The sequence below is a fragment of the Lygodium microphyllum genome, chromosome 10, assembly GCF_053477565.2.
Source record: "Lygodium microphyllum isolate KBCC chromosome 10, Lygodium_microphyllum_v1.1.10, whole genome shotgun sequence".
NCBI classification, from domain to species: Eukaryota; Viridiplantae; Streptophyta; class Polypodiopsida; order Schizaeales; family Lygodiaceae; genus Lygodium; species Lygodium microphyllum.
In genome coordinates, this window is record NC_141144.1 from 4,635,635 (window position 1) to 4,655,187 (window position 19,553).

Below are 19,553 nucleotides of genomic sequence, written 5' to 3' on the forward strand. Positions count from 1 at the left end.
AAATGCAAATGTGTGTCCCATGTCTTTGGTTTAGAAATAGTGTAAGCACGTAAAAGATCTAGTATAGTACTGTTAGTGGCTTCTGTTTGTCCATTAGTTTCAAGATGAAATGCAGATGAGAAATCAATTTTTGTGCCTAGGTTAGCAAACAAAGTAATCCAAAAGTTGTTACAAAATCGAGAATCATGATCAGAAATAATAACTTTTGGTAATCCATGGTTAGTGAAAATAGTTTTCAAAAACAATTGTGCTGCCTGTGATGCTGTTAAAGTTTTCTTACATGGAATGAAATATGCTCGTTTACTAAACCTATCTACTACTGTCCAAATCATATCATGGTTAGATTTAGTATTAGGTAAACTAGTAATAAAATCCATAGAAATTTGTTCCCATGGTCTAAACGGAATAGATAAAGGCATACGTAATCCATACTGTTTACCATGATGTCTCTTAACTCTTTGAAAAATCAAACATTCAGAAACAAAGTTAGATACATCAGTGTCCATATGCGGCCAATAAAAATCTTCAGTTAATGTACGTAAAGTAGATATGATACCTCTATGACCTTGATATGGAGGACAATGAATCTCATTCAAAACAAAAGATCTGAATGGAACTGTAACACATAATCTCTTTTCATAAAACATGAATCCATCATTATAAGATAGTGAATAAATAGGAATCAAGTTATTTTGAACTAATTTATTCCAATCAGCATGAAAAGTAATATCCTGATGATAAGTATCTTTCATAGCAATCAAAGAATCAAATGATATAACGGAAATGTTATGAATGGCAGGTCTTCTACTTAATGCATCGGCCACTACATTTTCTTTACCCGGTTGATATTGAATGATAGGATGAAAACTCTGAATAAAGGATGCCCATTTGATATGTCGGTCAGATATTTGAGGTTGGCTAAGTAAATGTCTAATACTTTGTTGATCGGTTTAATCATAAATTCAGAACCCATTAAGTAGTGTTTCCACTGTCTTAAGGCTTGTACCACAGCTAATAATTCTTTATCATATGTGGAATATTTCAGTTCGGAGGGTTTCAGCTTACAACTAGAATAGGCTATAGAATGATTGTCCTGCATAAGTACGGCTCCTATTCCAGATCCACTAGCATCAGTCACTACTAAAAAGAATGGTCTATTAAAATCAGGCAACTGTAGTATAGGAGCATGGGTTAATGCATGTTTCAATAAGTCAAAGGATTTCTGTTGATTATCGGACCAATGATAAACAATACCTTTCTTCAGAAGTTTGGTCAATGGTAAAGCAAGTAATGAAAAATTATGCACAAACTTCCTATAGAAACTAGCAAGACCTAGGAATGATCGTAACTCATGCACATTTTTAGGTATAGGCCAGTTCAATATTGCTTCTATTTTCTTAGGATCAACTTTAATTCCATCAGATGATACTATATGACCTAAATACTCAATTTTTGTTTTAAAGAACTCACTCTTTTTCGGATTTGCATACAATTGATTATCTTTTAATAACTGGAAAACCAATGACAAATGCTCATAATGTTCTTTCTCATTTTGACTAAACACCAAAATATCATCAAAGAAGACAATTACACAATGCTGATATTTCAAAAATATACGGTTCATCATTCTACTAAATGTAGCAGGTGCATTAGTCAATCCGAAAGGCATCACTAAAAATTCATAATGACCAAAATGTGTCCTAAATGCAGTTTTAAATATGTCAGACTTATCTAGTCTCACCTGATGATAACCAGATTTAAGGTCTATTTTACTAAATATGGCAGAACCTTGCAGTTTATCCATAAGGTCATCGACTCTAGGAATTGGATACCTATTCTTTACAGTGATCTTATTTAAAGCTCGATAGTCAATGCACATACGATAGGTATTATTTTTCTTCTTTACTAACAGAACAGGTGCACCAAATGGAGAACTACTAGGTCTAATCAATCCTCTATTTAGTAATTCCTCAACTTGACTTTGAATTTCTTTTTGCTCTATCTGGTTATGTCTATATGGTGCTTTACAAGGTGGTTGGGTACCAGGAATCAAATCTATTTTATGGTCTTCTGGACGTGAAGGAGGTAAACTAGGTGGTAGATCTTTGGCAAAACAGTCTTTAAAATGTGCAAGAAATTCTTTATGCCTAGGATGCATATGATTTTCTTTAACTTACAGTTCATTCACCCAAATGAGATAAGATTTACTACTTTTGCGTAATGCTCGTTTAGCTTGAGTATGCGAAAGCAGTGGAAAAGCATTAGATGCATGCATACTATACAATGTAATATGTTTTCCTTGAAATTTGATATTAATTGAATGTGTGGAATAATCTACATCTGGATTATGCTGATGACACTAAGGCATACCTAAAATAATGTCACTGGACTGTAATGGTAGAACTAAAAAATTTCTTCTTTCAGTGTATTCACCAATTTGAATTTCTAAGTCATGCACTTCCTGTGTACCATTATACCTAGTGCCTAAGAATGATGCTTTAATGCGATAATGCGTAGGTACAGTCTGTAACTTCAATTCTTTTACTAGTTTTGCAGAAATAAAATCATGAGTACTACCATCATCATGCAAAATAATCTTTTCCTTTCCATGCACTAAACATTTCATTGTCAATAAAGAATGTGGAGTTGGCATACATGGTAAAGTGTCCGAAGGAGTAGTAGTGTCATCTTCATCTTCCGTGAAATCAGGCATTTCTTCATGTTCGTCATCTTCCATTGCTCCAAGGTAGTTGATATGGACAGGTGGCTTCTTCGAATGGCAATTTGTTGCTAGATGTCCAGGCTGGTGGCATTTATAACACACTATAGGCTTGGCTTTGGTTACATTGTTTGCAATAGCGGGAAGTCTAGAGACATTAGGATTTGGCTGTGGAACAGGCTTGGGGTTTTGGTTGGTATTGGATGGTAAAGCAAGTGGTTTTGCCCATTTTTACGGAAAGATGATGAAGGAAAACGACCTTGATTAAATCTTCTAAAATTTGAGTTGAATTGCTTAGATCCATAGTTACCATTGGCTTGGAATTGCTGTGGACATTTGTCTCTTCCTCGCAGCTTGTCTTCAGTGTCATGAGCTAATGAAATTGCGTCTTCAAGAGTTGCAGGCTTGAACATATTAACTTCAGCGTAGTAATGCCCAAGTAGTCCAGACATATACTTGCGCTTGTGTGTCGCTTCAGGTACGTCTTCAAGCATGTGTAACTGGAGTAATGCATTCCAAAAGCGCTCGGTGTACTGAGGAATAGACTCACGATCTCGTTGCTGAAGAAGGTCCCATTGCTTTATGGCTTTTTCATGAAATTGTGGAGGAAAGAAATTCTGCATAAACTTCTTCTTGAAGTTCACCCAGGTAGTGGGACAATCTATACTTTTACGAACCACGGTCCACCAAAGAGATGCTCTATCCACTAAATGATTAGTGACACACTTGATTTTATCTTTTTCTGCATATATTTCCTCATGAAAGTAGTCATCGAACTGACTAATGAATGCAAGAACAGTTTTTCCCTCTTGAGTGCCATTGAAAATACGGAATTTGAAATTTCTTTTACTTATCTTTGTTTCCTTGCGGATGGATTGAGCTTCGAGAGTCGCGTCGATGGTATGTCGGATAAGGTCTTCAGATTGAGGTTCTTCTTTGTCAGTAGTCGATCTTTGTAAATTAGCCAATTGAACTTGTAATGCTTGCCTAGCTCGTCATTCTTCATCCAACTGCATTATAATTAAGTCCAGCTTTTGCTCCATCGTAGGTTCAGGTAGATCGCCTTCAGCCATTAAATCATCCATATGTGGTTTCGTCATCCTGCAAAACTCAAAAGACCTCTCACTCTCAAAATCAAGTTAGCGGGATGAGCGTAGCTCAAGATCGGGAATACAAGGCTTATATGTTTTTGTGTGTGGCTTTCACAATCTTCGTCTTCGACTATTGCGGGATTCGCAATCTTTGAAAAATCTGCGTTTTATCCTTCTGTGTATGCTGAAAATGCTTCAGCAAGCCTGCGTATGCGAAGAATACCTTCTAATGAACAACTTTGCAGTTCGGAGTTTTTGCGCAGGAACAACCCTTCTATGAGTTTTGAACATAAGTTAGTTTTGACTTCAGATGACTTGTCTGACTTGCAGAGTTGTAGACTTATGTGACTTGCAGAATTCCAGGACTTGCAGAACTTAGTTGCTTTATCTGACTTGCAGGATTTGAACTTAGAGAACTTTGAAGACTTGAATAGTTGAGTAACCTTAGATGACTTAGGGGATTAAGAAGCTTTATGCTTCTTAATCAATCGTCATTTTTGAGGACAAGAATATGTCCTCGGCGCAAATTTCGGCTATCAGAACGTCCTCTCATCCTCGTGATCAGTCGTTTTGAAGCTTAAGTAAAGCTTCTAATTAAACTAAGCTTTGAAACTTTAAGATTTAAGCTTTTAAGCTTGGTAAGAAATATGGCTTATCTCTGTTTCTTCACGACTTGAAGAAAAGGATGTAGGAGTGGTCCTCCACTGCTGCAGGCCGGTCCTTCGCGATCTGATGATGGAAACAGAGGTTCTTGATCACTAGGAATCCACCCGTATCGACCGTTCGCGACGAGATTGACCGTAGAGCTCGATCGTTCCAGGAGCTCCGCCTTCATACAAGATGGGTAGCGATTGGAAGCTCTTGATCTCAGCTTCGCTCTGATACCACTGGTGCGCAGATCGGATGCTGTACGCTTGCGTAGTGAATGCCGGAAAGTCCCCAAGAACAATAGAACTCTACTTTTTGCACAAAATTCAAGGTAAAAAAATATGAACGACATGAACAAGAGACCAATTGGGTGCAATCTCCCCCCATGCCTTGTGTGAGCGCTCCACAAAGCATGTATTTTATGTATTAATCATCTTCAAGCTCAAATAATAGCCCAAATTACAAAATAGCAAGCTTTTAGCTTTTGAGTTTGCTTTAGCACAAAATAGGAATAAAGCTAATGGACAATGCCCAAAGAGTCTGGCATGCCCAATACAATCTCCAAGTAGAAATAACATAATCGTGCGTCCATGCGCATACAAAATAATAAATAAATATCCAACACCTCAATAAATAGACGTGACAAAATATACGCGCCATGCCTAAGGTATGCGCCCATCAAAATATAAATGATAAATCGAATACTCGCTATCCTCCAATGCTTTCCTCCGCCACACTGCTGCTATCTCTACACATCAACTGAAGCATTCACAATCCTTAGTAAAATAATACAATTAAACCGACAAAAGTGAATACCTAGCAGTCTTCAGCTACATAAATAAATCAACTGGTTAGAAATCAATCCTAACCTTAATTTATTACGAGTGCGCACTCTAAAGTCATAAACGTTTATTAATTTAATATGCATTTTGCGGAATCACCCGCTATGGAATCACCCATGTACACACTAAATTAATGAAACACCCGAAAAGGATAGGCGTCCCTATCAACTTCTCGCACAAAGAATCCACTTTGTGTATGAGCCCCGGTCAACAAAGTTTACGGAATCCACTGTAAAACCTCACGGAATCCACCGTGAAATATGCCTCCTGGCATCACCCACAATGAAATATGGAACCCAAAACAACCTCAAATGGCCAAAAAAAGAAGTGGAAAGCCCTAAATAATCTATTTGTGAAATATACAATGCTCATCCTCGTGAACCTTGTAAAAAAAAGAAACACTATGTGACAGAAGAAACTCATGAAACTATTAGCAAAACAACTTCAATGATCATGATGAAGCCTTGCCATGGTAGGGTATCAGAACTCCAAAGCCACGACCACCTACCTCGATCACTCCTACATTGAAAAGCTTAAGTACTCTTCAAAGGATAGGGTTCAATCTCTGACAAAAATCACAAGAACAACTTTGTCAGGCAATGTATGAAGAAAGATGACTCCATCATGTAGCTTAAAAGACCCTTGGAGGAATAGGGTTTGGTTTTAGGCACATCTTCAGGTATCTCCTTATGTGGGGGGTTTAATAGGGTTGTTAGATGTGAGTAGAAAGATTTGATATTCATACCTTCAGGGCTTCCACTTTAAAGGTTGATGATTAGTTGTAGGCTTTTTGAAGGTTTAGGTTCTTTCTTCTTATTTCTTATTTTTTTCTTCGCTTGTTTTTTAATCTTTCCTTTTTGTTGTTTGGGTATCCACGGATGAAGAGGGATGGGGTAGGCATTAGAAACATGGGGCCGTGCTATACATCTCAACAAAGAGGAGGGCTATAGACCTTGGTGTGCATACGATGGCAGAGAACCTGGCATGCCCTTTGATTAGGTTATCTCAGGCTCTCGCTTCCTCAACAGCCTTCTTCCTACTCAACAGCCTATCCAACATATCATGCACAGTCCAGAAGGGCGTAAGGTTATCGAAGACCTCATCTCCCTCTTGGTCTGGTAGCCTCGCACCTTCAGATTTCGTCGCTCTGGCAGCAAGGTCGGCACATGGTTGTAGGAGACAAGGGGTTGCTGCCATGTGTGTAGGGGATGGAAGGCAAACAGGAGATCGTTCAAGCAACTGGATGACATTGAATGACAGTCATGCAGGGCAAAGGAAGCGAGATAAGGAGGTAACTCAAGACCTAAGAGGCACAAGAAGCCTCTCTTCTTTCAGCATACGCCTGCTGTCTGTCTTGTCCCCTCTCAATCTTCTTCTCCTGGTCTCTTTGAACATGTTAGATGGAGGGGGCAATGGCAAACCCAAAGAACAACAGAAAATGAACATTGTGGAGGAGATCTTTGATTGGTGTAGTGGATGGGGTAAAGAGGAGATCGAGGCATGCTGCTTCTATTTCATCTCCTTCATCTTTTCTCGGGTGCTTTATCAAACGTTTCTTCATCATCTTCTTCTCTTTGTTTGTCCTCTCCAAATGCATGAGCTTGATCCATGAAAGGAAGGCCAACTTGTCCCATACATTGGCATCTCATCCCCTTCACTCTCTTCTTTTTGCGTATCTTCCTACTCTTGTTTTTCTTCCTGTCATCATTTTGATGCTTGGTCTATTGGTGAAATGGAATCCACCTCCAGAATTTCTTCATATGATGATGCTACTATGGTCTGTGAAGCTTTTTTCCTACTCTTCTTGCAATCAGTGGCCTTTGCTGGTTGAATTTCCTCCTTTGAGAGGGGACCTTCTTTCTTGACTCTTCTCAACCTTTGAAATTATAAAACTTTAGCCTTTCTACAACATCACTCCTATAAGTGTTCCTTTTTCTTTGAGAGGGGTTTTCAAGGAGAAGATTTCAGATACTCAAACCACCATCCATAGCTTTTTCCAAATCACCATTGCTCCACCATTATTGCATATTGTTGCCTCTAAAAGCTTTTGGACTTGGATTTCTTTGTGCTTGAACTTCTTGATAAGACTTGAGATTAGCTTCCACACAAAATCTATGTGTATAGCTTTGCCATTAACCTCAAAACATGAAAGAATCACAAATTTTACTCTTAATAACAAATAAATCATCAATTTCACCATCTTTACCTAGAGCTTCAACCATCATCCACAAGACAAAGATAAAAAGGAAAATATAAATTTTTGCACTCTTCTTTACCTAGAGCTTCAACCATTATCCATAAGAGAAAGATAAAAAGGAAAAGAGAAAATTTTGCACAAAGGATAGAGGAGAGAGAAAGATTGACACCATAAAGGGAGAATGCGGGAATCTTGGAAGAAAGGAGAGAAAGAAGCACATAATCGGTGCTGTGCACTCCACTCTACCTTTTTCCCAAAAGATACACAACCTTTCATTACTTTATTATTTTTACATTTTTATACATTTTATTAGTAAGGCTTTAATCCTTACATTTTATTCTTTCTAGGCCTTTAGAAGTGCATGCATGTACACTTTTATGTATATCATTTATTTATTATTGATGTGGATGTGACCCCCTCATGTAGGGTGTATTTTAGTAATTTTGCAAGAATGAATATTATTCACCCTACAAAAAATATAAATGTGGTATATCCATAGATGTTTTTATGATTATTTTTGTGCTTCTTTGGGTGCTATCATTATGTTGAGTGCTAAAATGATTGTATTTTTTAGCTATTTTTAATTAGAATTTGGATAATTTTTATTTGATTTTGTGGTTGATTGATGGGTTTTTAGATGGTTTGGAAGTATTTTGAAGTGTACTGGAATGGATTGAGTAGGTTTGAGAAGCTTATGATAGTTTTTAGTTGAGTTATGATATACTGATTGGTTTTGTGATATGATTGTTTGGTTTTGATGGGTCTATTTTGCTTTTTCTTTAATCTATTTTCTTTCTATTTGAGAGGTTATGATTATAGATGAGTGGTTTGAGAAATGTTTGAGAGTGAGTTGGATGGTTTTTGATGGGTTGAGTTAGTTTTGGTTTAAGCTCTATGGTTTTTATGCCTTCTGTAGACCTTTTGTTGTCCTCTATATGCTTCTGTAAGTGTTTTGATTGATGGATATTTAGCTTGGAAATATTTTCTAATCTTGGAAAGAGAAGAATGAAAGCTCTTAATAGCTTGAAGAAGTAGTTGATGAAGACTTGAATCGGAGATTGAAGTAATAGTGATACTGGATGAGCTCTCAAGGAACACTGTAGTGGCTTTGGGGCCTCTTTATATCAGGCATACCTCTTGGGAGGGATATCTATGACCAAGAGAGGATTAATTGAGTATGATTCTTTGTTATTCTCATGTACAATTGAGAGAGAGCATTTGTAAGAGAGATAGTGTATGAGAGATAACCAATTTCTATGAAGAAACATTGTATCTATATGAGAGAGATTGAGAGAAAGATTATGAAGACTATGAATATGATAACATATGAATACAATGTGATGAATTCCATTCAAATGTGATCATTTCTTTGTATTCTTTTGGTTATTTGATGGTTTCTATGAAGAATATGAAGAATACGTTGAAGTTTTGTTGCGATAAATGAGTGGAAGATTCACTATATAATACTATGTGAATATTGATTGTTCTTGGTGTCCTTTTACTTATTGTGGTTGATTGTAGTATGAAGAAAAAGCTTGTTAGTGTGTCAAGCTAGATTTTCTTACATTAACTTCCCCGTTTTCTTAGTGTTCTTCTTGGGGCTTTATATTTTTGATGCGTAGCAGCTGGGAAAAACTGCCATGAATAAGTGCCAAAATAGAGTGATTCATTATTCAGGCTCTATGTGAAAGATTGATTTCATTGTCTTTAGAAGCTATAAAAAGTTATATTACTATAGCCAACTATTTTTCACAAAACTAAAGAGCAAAATAAATAGAATGAATATCAATGGAAGATTTGGCATTCATTGAAGAATTTTTAGACATTATCAAGTAGGAGATTGTGAAGAAGCTTTAGGAGTCACGGTTAGTGGAGATTCATAAGAATAAGAAAGAAAAGAGCTAGGACTTGTTCGTGGACACACAAGAGCAAGATACATGGGACGTTTGGTGCACAGATAACCTTTTGTTTGTTCAAGTGGCAACCAGCTAGAAGCTAGTAGACAGAGTATTCTTCACAACTCATGCTGTTGAGACCCTTCAAAGTTACTACTATTAGGACAATGGCAGTATGACAATCCTCAGAAGAATGAATTTTGATACCTTCACAACTAAATATCTTTCCCTTTGTAGTGGCATGAAAGTGGAATTCAGAGATGTTGAAAATAAGAAAGTAGAAAAAATATTGGCAAGAGAGTCCTCCAGAGATTGAAGCCCCTTTGATTTTCTTATGTTGAGTACAAACAAAGTGGGTGGAGCTAACTCTCTGATGAATGATACGATAAAGAGGCAAGCACTAGAACGAATCCAAAGATATATGAGAAGAGAGAAGGAAAAATTCAAAGCTGAGAACATGCTAGTAGTAAAAGCCTCCTTTGATGCCCTTGCAATGCTCTTTACAGAAGTCTCCTTTGATGCACTTGTAGCACTCATTATAGAAGTCACAATGGTGAATCAAGGTCCTCTTTATAACCAGATCTATCCTAGAAATGTTGATGATAGGCTAATGAATGTAGCCCCATTGCCAATCTTTAAGGAAGAATACAATGAAGACCTTGATCTTCATGTATCCGAGTTCATGGTAGCATGTGTGGCCAATAATACTAGAATCCTAGAGCATTGATTGACAATGTTCCTTGCCACTTTCAAAGATATGATGTTTTAGTGGTATAAGAGTAAGCAACTAGAACTTTTAGGACATGGGATGACCTGAAGATGGCCTTTCTCACAAAAGAATACGTACGAGAAGCGAGCTTTTTTGGGCAACCTCCATTTATTATTCCACATACTCCACTTATTCCACCTCTTGATTTTTTTGACATCCACCGCCACTACCACAACAACTTCCACCACCACCACCACTACCAGCATTGCCACCAGTATTGCCACCACCATCACGGCTACCTCCATCACTACTACCACCATCTCTACCATCGCCGCCAATACTATTGCCACCTCTACCACCACCACCATTATCCCCACCACCTCCATGATTGCTACCACTACCTTCACCTACTCACTCACTCACTCACTCACTCACTCACTCACTCTCTCAGTTTCTCCCTCTATGTGTATATTATTTTTTTCTCTTTCTAGCACACTCGATCAAATAACACTCTATCTCATGTAAATGATATTGTACATGGCTGTGAGCTGGAATTCTTCTTACAACCCAAATAGTGTCATGAAGGACTGTCTCCACCACCATTTCCTCCGAACAATTTGGTGATACTACCCTTGATTGGTCGGAAGGCAAAGGGTCCTCAAAGTTTAGTTTTCTTGTACCCTTCCTTCTAGGTATGTTTTAAGTCACATACTCAGGCCTATGAGAGGCATTGACTTCCTCGGACCCCACTTTCCCATCAACCTTGCATTTTCTTACTACAGTCAGATTGTTCCCTTGAAAATCGGGACGTTTATGTAATTCAGTTCCTCTTGCCCCACCTCCTCAACCATCCTTACTGTTGCTCGAGGTGTGGGGCTAATTCCTTGTTGTAGTCGATTCAAAAGCTTCTCTGCATTGGGTCCTACACCATGGAACTTTCCACCAATGAATGCATGTCATTTTGTGCTCTGTAGTAGAGCATTGGCCAAATCACTGACACATGCATAGTACAAGTTGATAGATCCCTTGAATCCCTCCCCTACCAACCAAATTGCATGCATTGGCTCTGCCAAGTTTGTGGTTGGCATATGAGCAATGTCCTCCACCACCTGAACAAAAATACAACACGAGAATGTATGGAGCATGAGAAAACAAATGCACCATACGTCACATCCTACTATTACGAACTAGTCTTAACCTGACAAAGTGCCGCCTCCAACGTGGATATTTGATATGCCACCAAATAAGCCAACAATCCATTGCTGGTATATTGCAATCCAAAACTTTCCTTGAGACCCACCAAGCTCGAATGAATTGATATTGCATTGTTGCATCATCTTCCATGACTGCACACCTCCACATGCGGCACAAGCACTTATGCTCATCTTGAAAACTCTTGTGCACATACTGTGATGTGTGTATTTGGAGACTTTGTTTCCCAATGAAATAAGCAATATCTCTCCCTTCCTTGCATTACGTTGTCCAGACCACCATTGAACACTGTGCGGATGGCCCTCCAATTGGTAGCTGCCTCATCTGCCATGAATCCTCAAAAATCAGCGCTTGGGTGTCCACACTTCTCCATCATCTCATTCATCTTTGTCCAAAAAAGAGCTTGTGCATCTGTATCCTCTTCCTTCATCTCACATATTGCCAGAGCCATCAACTCTTGTACACTACAGAGACACAAGAAAGGAATGGGAGAGTAAGAAGAACTATGTTACTTAAGTTTTTTTTGTGATAGTAGAATCAGGTAAGAGAAAGTACCTTGGGTCATATACATGTGCTACCATGGTAGTCCAATCATTAATGCGATGCACGTGGTCAAAGCATACCCAGCTATTGCATAGGTCCCCAATGCCATTCCTTCGCATACAATTCACTAAGTCAACCCTTGAGGCCAGCCTAGTTGTTAACATTTTGAATATAAAGCATCTACTATCATTGTCAACGGCTTGCCCAAGAAATAGGCTACCATGGAAAAATCTGTATGCACAACGTTGCTTTAACTTTAGAAGACGGGATTCCATTCCTTGATCACTCTTAGTGCGTGCTGCATAGACCATGTATTTGAACCTGCATGCACAAAATATTGATCTTCATATGCATGGCCTTTTAAAGATATTTTGAAATGTGTTGTGAATGGGATAATATGTTACCTGTTCCTCTGAATGAGTGGTTGGAGTTCCTCGAGCATCATCGAGAGTTCAGTGTTGGACATGGGGACACCTTGCTCACGAATCAAGGCACCCATCACTAGCCTTCTAGCCACAGTCATTTGTAGGTGTCGAGGTCCAGCTAGACTAAAGTATCTTACCATTTCCTCTACAGTCTTTCGCACCTCTTTGACATCAGCTCTACTTGTGCCTCTTTGCACCTCATGGTTATGTGTGCCTTGATGAATAAATAGTCTTGACATTGGCCTTGCTGACATCACATACACTACACACTCACACTTGGAGAGCAGGATGGGGGGGGGGGGGGGGTTTCTTACAATAGAAGCATCCAAGGCTTCCGAGACCAACAACTGACATTCCAATAGTCCGTATGGTGGTACTGAGTTTACCTGCATGGCATGTATTTGGACTTGATTAGTGCGATTTACTTGCAATAGGGTACTAGAACCATGTCATGTGACTCTGCAATCACTTTAATGATAGTGGAGTGAATGAAGAATCTTGCACCTGTCCATGCCACCTTGTTTGGGGAGCTAAAAATCGACCTGCCAATACAATCTCCATTGGGACACTTTAGCTCTCCGATACATTTTCTTCGGCGAACCGTATCGAGGAATTCCATCGATGTTGATGTGGGCTTTGTCCAGAAATGGCCATCATACTTTTGCTCCATACCCCCCATTGGACGCATATTGTCTGCTATTGACGGAAGCTCGTATGCCACATTGCCATCATAGAAAATTGGGATCTCCTCCACTCTCTCTATAGCACTTATGGCATAAGACTCGGTGTCGGCCCCTTGAAGACATTATGTACTCAACCACACTTACATCATAAGAGGATTGTTGCATCCCCTCCTCTTCCACATCAAGCATGATAGGAATGGTTTTGTTTTTCTCAATGTCCAAGGGGGGTGGTGAGGCTTTCGTGGTGATTGTTGTTTTCTCAACGCTACAAGGGCTTTGGGTGAGGTCTATGGTGGGGGAAGGCTACAATGTAGGTCAATTTCCTTGTTCGACAAGATAGTCTTGCGAGACCAAGATATCCAGAACATATACCTGGACAGCCTCATGGTCATTTTTACAATGGATCGCTGTGCTTTGTATTCGGCCATTAGCATGGGTGATAGCAAGAACATGGTAGCCATTGCCATTACAAATGTCTTCCTTCTTCAACATCAAGGACTGACTACTTGTGTAGTGCATAATAGGTTTGGCAAAGAGGGACGATACATATATGCAGACCTCGGTATTTGGTGTAGCACTAGATGTTGGATCCATTTCCAAAGCTATCTACACATGTACGAATACTAATGTCAGATATGGGTGTCATTGAAATACTTAGTGTGGGGGTGTATGTCATATACAAGAGAGGGAGAGAGAGAGAGGAGGATATATAAAGTTGTGTGCATGAGAGAGAGAGAGAGGGAGATAGAGAGTATACATGCATGTGTGTGTGTGTGAGTGCTATATATATAAAGTATTTGGCATGAGAGAGAGAGAGAGAGAGAGAGAGAGAGAGAGAGAGAGAGAGAGAGAGAGAGACTCTGTGTGTGTGTGTATGTGAGAGGGAGAGAGAGGATATAAATAAATGTGTGGGAGAGGGAGAAAGCAAAAGAGAGAGATAGAGAGAGAGTGTGTGTGACTGGATGTGGGTGCCACAAAGAGAGAGAGAGAGAGAGAGAGAGAGAGAGAGAGAGAGAGAGAGAGAGAGAGAGAGAGAGAGAGAGAGAGAGAGAGAGTGTGTGTGTGTGTGTATGTGAGAGAGAGAGAGAGGATATAAATAAATGTGTGGGAGCGGGAGAGAGCAAAAGAGGGAGATAGAGGGAGAGTGTGTGTGACTGGATGTGGGTGCTAGATATGTGTGAGAGAGAGAGAGAGAGAGAGAGAGAGAGAGAGAGAGAGAGAGAGAGAGAGAGAGAGAGAGAGAGAGAGAGAGAGAGAGAGGTTTTTAGGATTTATGGTTTAGGGTTTAGAGAGAGAGAGTGTGTGTGTGTCTGTGTATGGATATGGGTGCCATATATGAGAGAGAGAGAGAGAGAGAGAGAGAGAGAGAGAGAGAGAGAGAGAGAGAGAGAGAGAGAGAGAGAGAGAGAGAGAGAGAGAGAGAGAGAGAGAGAGAGAGAGAGTGTGTGTGTGTGTGTGTGTGTGTATGTGTGAGGGAGAGAGAGATAGAGGATATAAAGATTTGTGTAGGAGGAAGAGAGCAAAAGAGGGAGATAGAGAGAGACAGTGTGTGAGTGGATGTGGGTGCCACGGAGAGAGAGAGAGAGAGAGAGAGAGAGAGAGAGAGAGAGAGAGAGAGAGAGAGAGAGAGAGAGAGAGAGAGAGAGAGAGAGAGAGAGAGAGAGAGAGAGAGAATTGGAAAACACCAAGAGCGAGCCAAGGAGAGAGACTGGGGGTGATGGAGAGAGAGAGAGAGAGAGAGAGAGAGAGAGAGAGAGAGAGAGAGAGAGAGAGAGAGAGAGAGAGAGAGAGAGAGAGAGAGAGAGAGAGAGGGAGGGAGATGTGTACGTACCTGCGAGATTAAGAAAATAATCCACAACTTGAGGGAGGGGAAGGCATGTCATAGGGGGTGTGCGACCTTATATAACCACTTTGATATAGTGGGGCATTAAATGCATGTCAAAGAGAGAGAGAGAGAGAGAGAGAGAGAGAGAGAGAGAGAGAGAGAGAGAGAGAGATATATATATATATATATATATATATATATATATATATATATATATATATATATATATATATATATATATATATATATATATATATATGGAGAAAGGGAGACTGGGAGACATATGCCATACGAAGAGAGAGATGTGAGAAGGGGGAGGTGCTAGTCATATTTTTCTACACCAAATATTGGACCGCTGGCGATCCCTTCTTTGACAACAAAATGATCCCAATCCACATGCACTCTCTCTCATCAGCTATCCTAGCTGCCCACATGCACACACTCTCTCATACCGTGGACCCTAAACCCAAATAACTAAGATAGATGTAGGCACACCGACGACCCCTTTCTCACGGCGGACAGAACGATCTTAGTCCACATGCACTTGCACTCTCTCTTCATTCCCTAAAAAAAAATCCCATACAACTAACATATTAATGTACAATCATATTAACTAATTAATTAGTATTACTATTACAATACATTGATTTATATGAAATGATTAATAGTAATATATAAATTAATAAACAAGTTAAGTTTATATTAATATACCAATGGTTCACTTCATACTAATTGATTACTACAATAACTAATTAATCAATAAGCTAGTTGATATACATGAATTTAAAAATAAGCTCACTATTATCAATTAAGAAATTAATTAATAATTTAATTGATATAATTTGATCGATACACTAATTATCTAATTAATGAACTAATGGATATCATATTGTTAAAAATTATTTGATTTAAATTAAATCAATAAAATTTTTAATTAATAGATTAATATTAATTAATTGAGTAATAAATAACTTTAATTACTAAATAACTACGTGATAAAATTATTTAATATTTTTAAATAAAATAAATACATAATATTACCATTAGTAATTACTACTTGAATAAAAGATATTTATTGATTATTAAAAACTAATTTATGACTAATTAAAGATATTTAAGTAATTTATAACTAATTAATAAATAATAAATTATTTATTAATTTTAAGTAAATAGTTATTGGTTAATACTAAATTGTTTAAGTTTGTAGTTATTAATTTTAAGCAATTAGTTATTAATTTCAACCAATAGATCAATATATAATTTTATTGGCTAAGTAATTGATTAATAGTTAATATAAAAATTAGTTATTTATTAATTATTAATTTTTAATAATTAATTATTTAACTAAGTAACTAATATAAAGTATAATGCTATTTCTAATTAATACTTAATTTCTTAATTGGTTAAATGGTTCCTTAATTAGTTACTTAGTTTTTAATTAGAGAATTAATCATTAATTGGTTATTAATTTATTGGTTAATTAGTTTGTTAATTAATTAATCGCTTATTGAATAATTAAATTTAAAAGGTTATTAATTAGCTAGTTATTTAAAAAATCTATTACTTAATTTTTATTAATTACTTAATTAATCAATAGATTGATTAGTAAGTCAATTTGGTTGATAATTAATTAAATACTTAATAGTTATATTGTTAATTTAGTTAATAGTTAATTTTATTCATTTATTTTTTGACTCAATAATTATTTACCTAATTAGTAATTTATTGTAATTAATTATTTTATTAATAAGTTAATTTACTAATTAAGTTAATTAGTTAGATTAATTAGTAAGGTCAATTAATAATTAGTTAATTAACTAATTAGTTAGCTAATTACTATCAAATAGTAATTAACTCATTAATTAGTTAACTTGCTAAAATTAGAAATTAACTAATTTGTAATTACTATTTGTTAATTACTAATTTATGGAAATTACTATTACTAACTATAATGACTTAATTATTAATTAATAGTAATTATAATTAATTAATTAACTAATTAGTAATTAGCTAATTTAATTACTATTAGTAAAATGCTAATTAATAAATAACTAATTACTAATTAATTGCTTGATTAACTGATTATAACCTAATCACTAATAAAGTAATTACTAATTAATTTAATAATTAATAGTTAATTTATTAATAATTAATGAATTAATTCATAGCTAATTTTGTTGGCTTATTACTTGACTCAATAGTTATTAAACTAATTAGTTATTTAGTATAATTAATAAAATAATCATATAATTAATTAATTAGTAAGTTAATTTACTAATTAAGTCAATTACTTATATGAGTTAAATGATTTCTCAATTAATTAGTTACTAATTAATAGTAATTAATAATTATCTAGTTAACTATTAATTATATATCATTGATTAACTAATTATTAATTATCTAATTAACTATTAATTAGTAATTAACTAATTACTAACTAATTATGTAGTTAATTAGTTACTTAATTAACTAATTAATAGCTATTGATTAATTAGTTAATTAATTTTTTAATTTAGGAGAAATCAAATATTATTTTTTGTTTTTTTGTCTTTATATATATATGTGAGAGAGAGAGAGAGAGAGAGAGAGAGAGAGAGAGAGAGAGAGAGAGAGAGAGAGAGAGAGAGAGAGAGAGAGAGAGAGAGAGAGAGAGAGAGAGAGAGAGAGAGAGAGAGAGAGAGATGCAGTGTGACATGTGGACGCGACGCATGTAAGCACCATGAAGGGGGCACCGACGCTTACTTGCAACGTAGGCATAGACCTTGGCATACTTGGCACAATGGGCTACGAAGGCTTCATTGAGCCGTTGGCTGCGTGTGAGAAGCTCTCACTAGCTTGTAAAAAAAACTTCCCAGGAGGTCACCCATCCCGGTAGTGTCGTCACCCAAGTGCACTTAACTGCCAAGTGCTAGGTATTCACTTTTTCGGTTTAATTTTATTATTTTCTAGCAATTTTGAATGCTTTAGTGTATACCTAGAAGAAATTATCATTTTTTATGGGCGTGCGTCTTATCATTAAAGGCGTGGCACTAATATTTATTTAGATGCACTTATTTATTGAAAAACTTGACAAATATTTATTATTTTGTATGCGCATGGACGCACGGTTTAAATATTTCATTATTGGACATTGCATTTGGGCACATCCTCACTTTTGGGCCACCCAACCGCTTTATTCTTTATTTGGACAAAAGCAAACCCAAAACACCGCTTGGTAGCCAAAAGATGCCATTCCTTTCTTGTGTAAAGATATTCAAAGCTCCATAGAGATATCAGTTACCACCTGTATTCAATAGTTGTGTTCTTCTTATTATAAGAAAATGTTGCAGTCCAAGGAGGAGTTATGCAAGGACACTACAAAGCTTGCCTCTACTAGAGAAACCCTATCTAGAAACTAAATTGTTAGAAGCCCAGAAAGTGGAGCTATCCTCTTTTGCGTCGGGCTTTCTCACCGATCAGCGCATGGGTGGCTAGAAGATGAGTCTCCGAGAGGCATTCGAGTTTAACTAAGCGTTGTGTCCATGCCTCCTGCCCTTCCCATCATTCTTGAAGCGCTATTCTTAGGCTAGGAATGAAGAATTCTAATGGTAGAATCGCTTCTGTTCCATATGTCAACCTAAAGGGGGTTTGACCGACAGCCGTTTTATAAGCTGTGCGGTAAGCCCACAAAGCTGCCATCAGCTTGTTGTCCCAGTCGCTGCGTGAAGCAGAGACAACTTTGATTAGGACATTGACAAGAATCTTATTCGTCGATTCGACCTGGCCGTTTGCCTGAGGGTAGTATGGTGAGGATTTGCGATGGATGATGAGGAAGGTGGACAGGAGATGCGCGATCACTTCATTGATGAAGTGCGCGCCTTGGTCACTGACCAGTTCGATGGGGCAGCCGAATCGTGAGATCACTTGCTCCCACAAGAACTTAGCAGTCGTTCTAGCGTCGTTTTTTCGTATTGCTCTCGCTTCTGCCCATTTCGTGAGGTAGTCCGTGGCTACAATGATGTACTTGACCTGCGAATACTGTGCCGTAGGACTGATGGGTCCAATGAAGTCAATTCCCCATTTTTCAAAGGGTTGTCGAGCAATAACTGGGGTTAATTCCATTTGATCCTTGCGAATCGGAACCTTCGTTCGCCGCACTCGTCACAGTGCTTGACAAATCGTGCTGCGTCACAGAAAAGCGTGGGCCACCACAGTTGAGACTGCAGCACCTTTCGTGCTGTCGTATCCCCGCTAAAGTGCCCTCCAGCAATGCCGCTATGTGCCTCTGAGAGCACATCGTGCATCTCATGCTTGCAAACACATCTATGCAGCAATCCATCTTGCCCCAGCCTATAGAGTTGGCCTGCAATCAGCTGATAGGGGGCTGGATTTGAAGGATTAATTGCCTAAGTCGGGCTTTTTCTATCGGTCGGTCAGGCAGTCCGTGCTCAAGCACCTGGACTATGTCATCTGCCCAATATGGCGTTAGATTAGCCTTAAATAGATCTCTTTCGCTGGAAAGGTTAAACAGATGGGCGTCGGGTAATTCATCAACAACACCTTGTCCTGTGGCTTCTCCAGTGGGAATGCGTGACATGTGATCAGCCATGTAATGCTGTTTTCCCTTCCGTACCACCACGGAGAAGTCGAACTCTAAAAGCAGAAGGAGCCATCGAGCTATGCGTCCTATAGCGCAAGGTTTGTTTACTAGATAGAGCAAGGCTTGATGGTCCACGAAGAAGGTAAAGGGCGTGGCCAAAAGATAATGCCGGAATTTCTTTACAA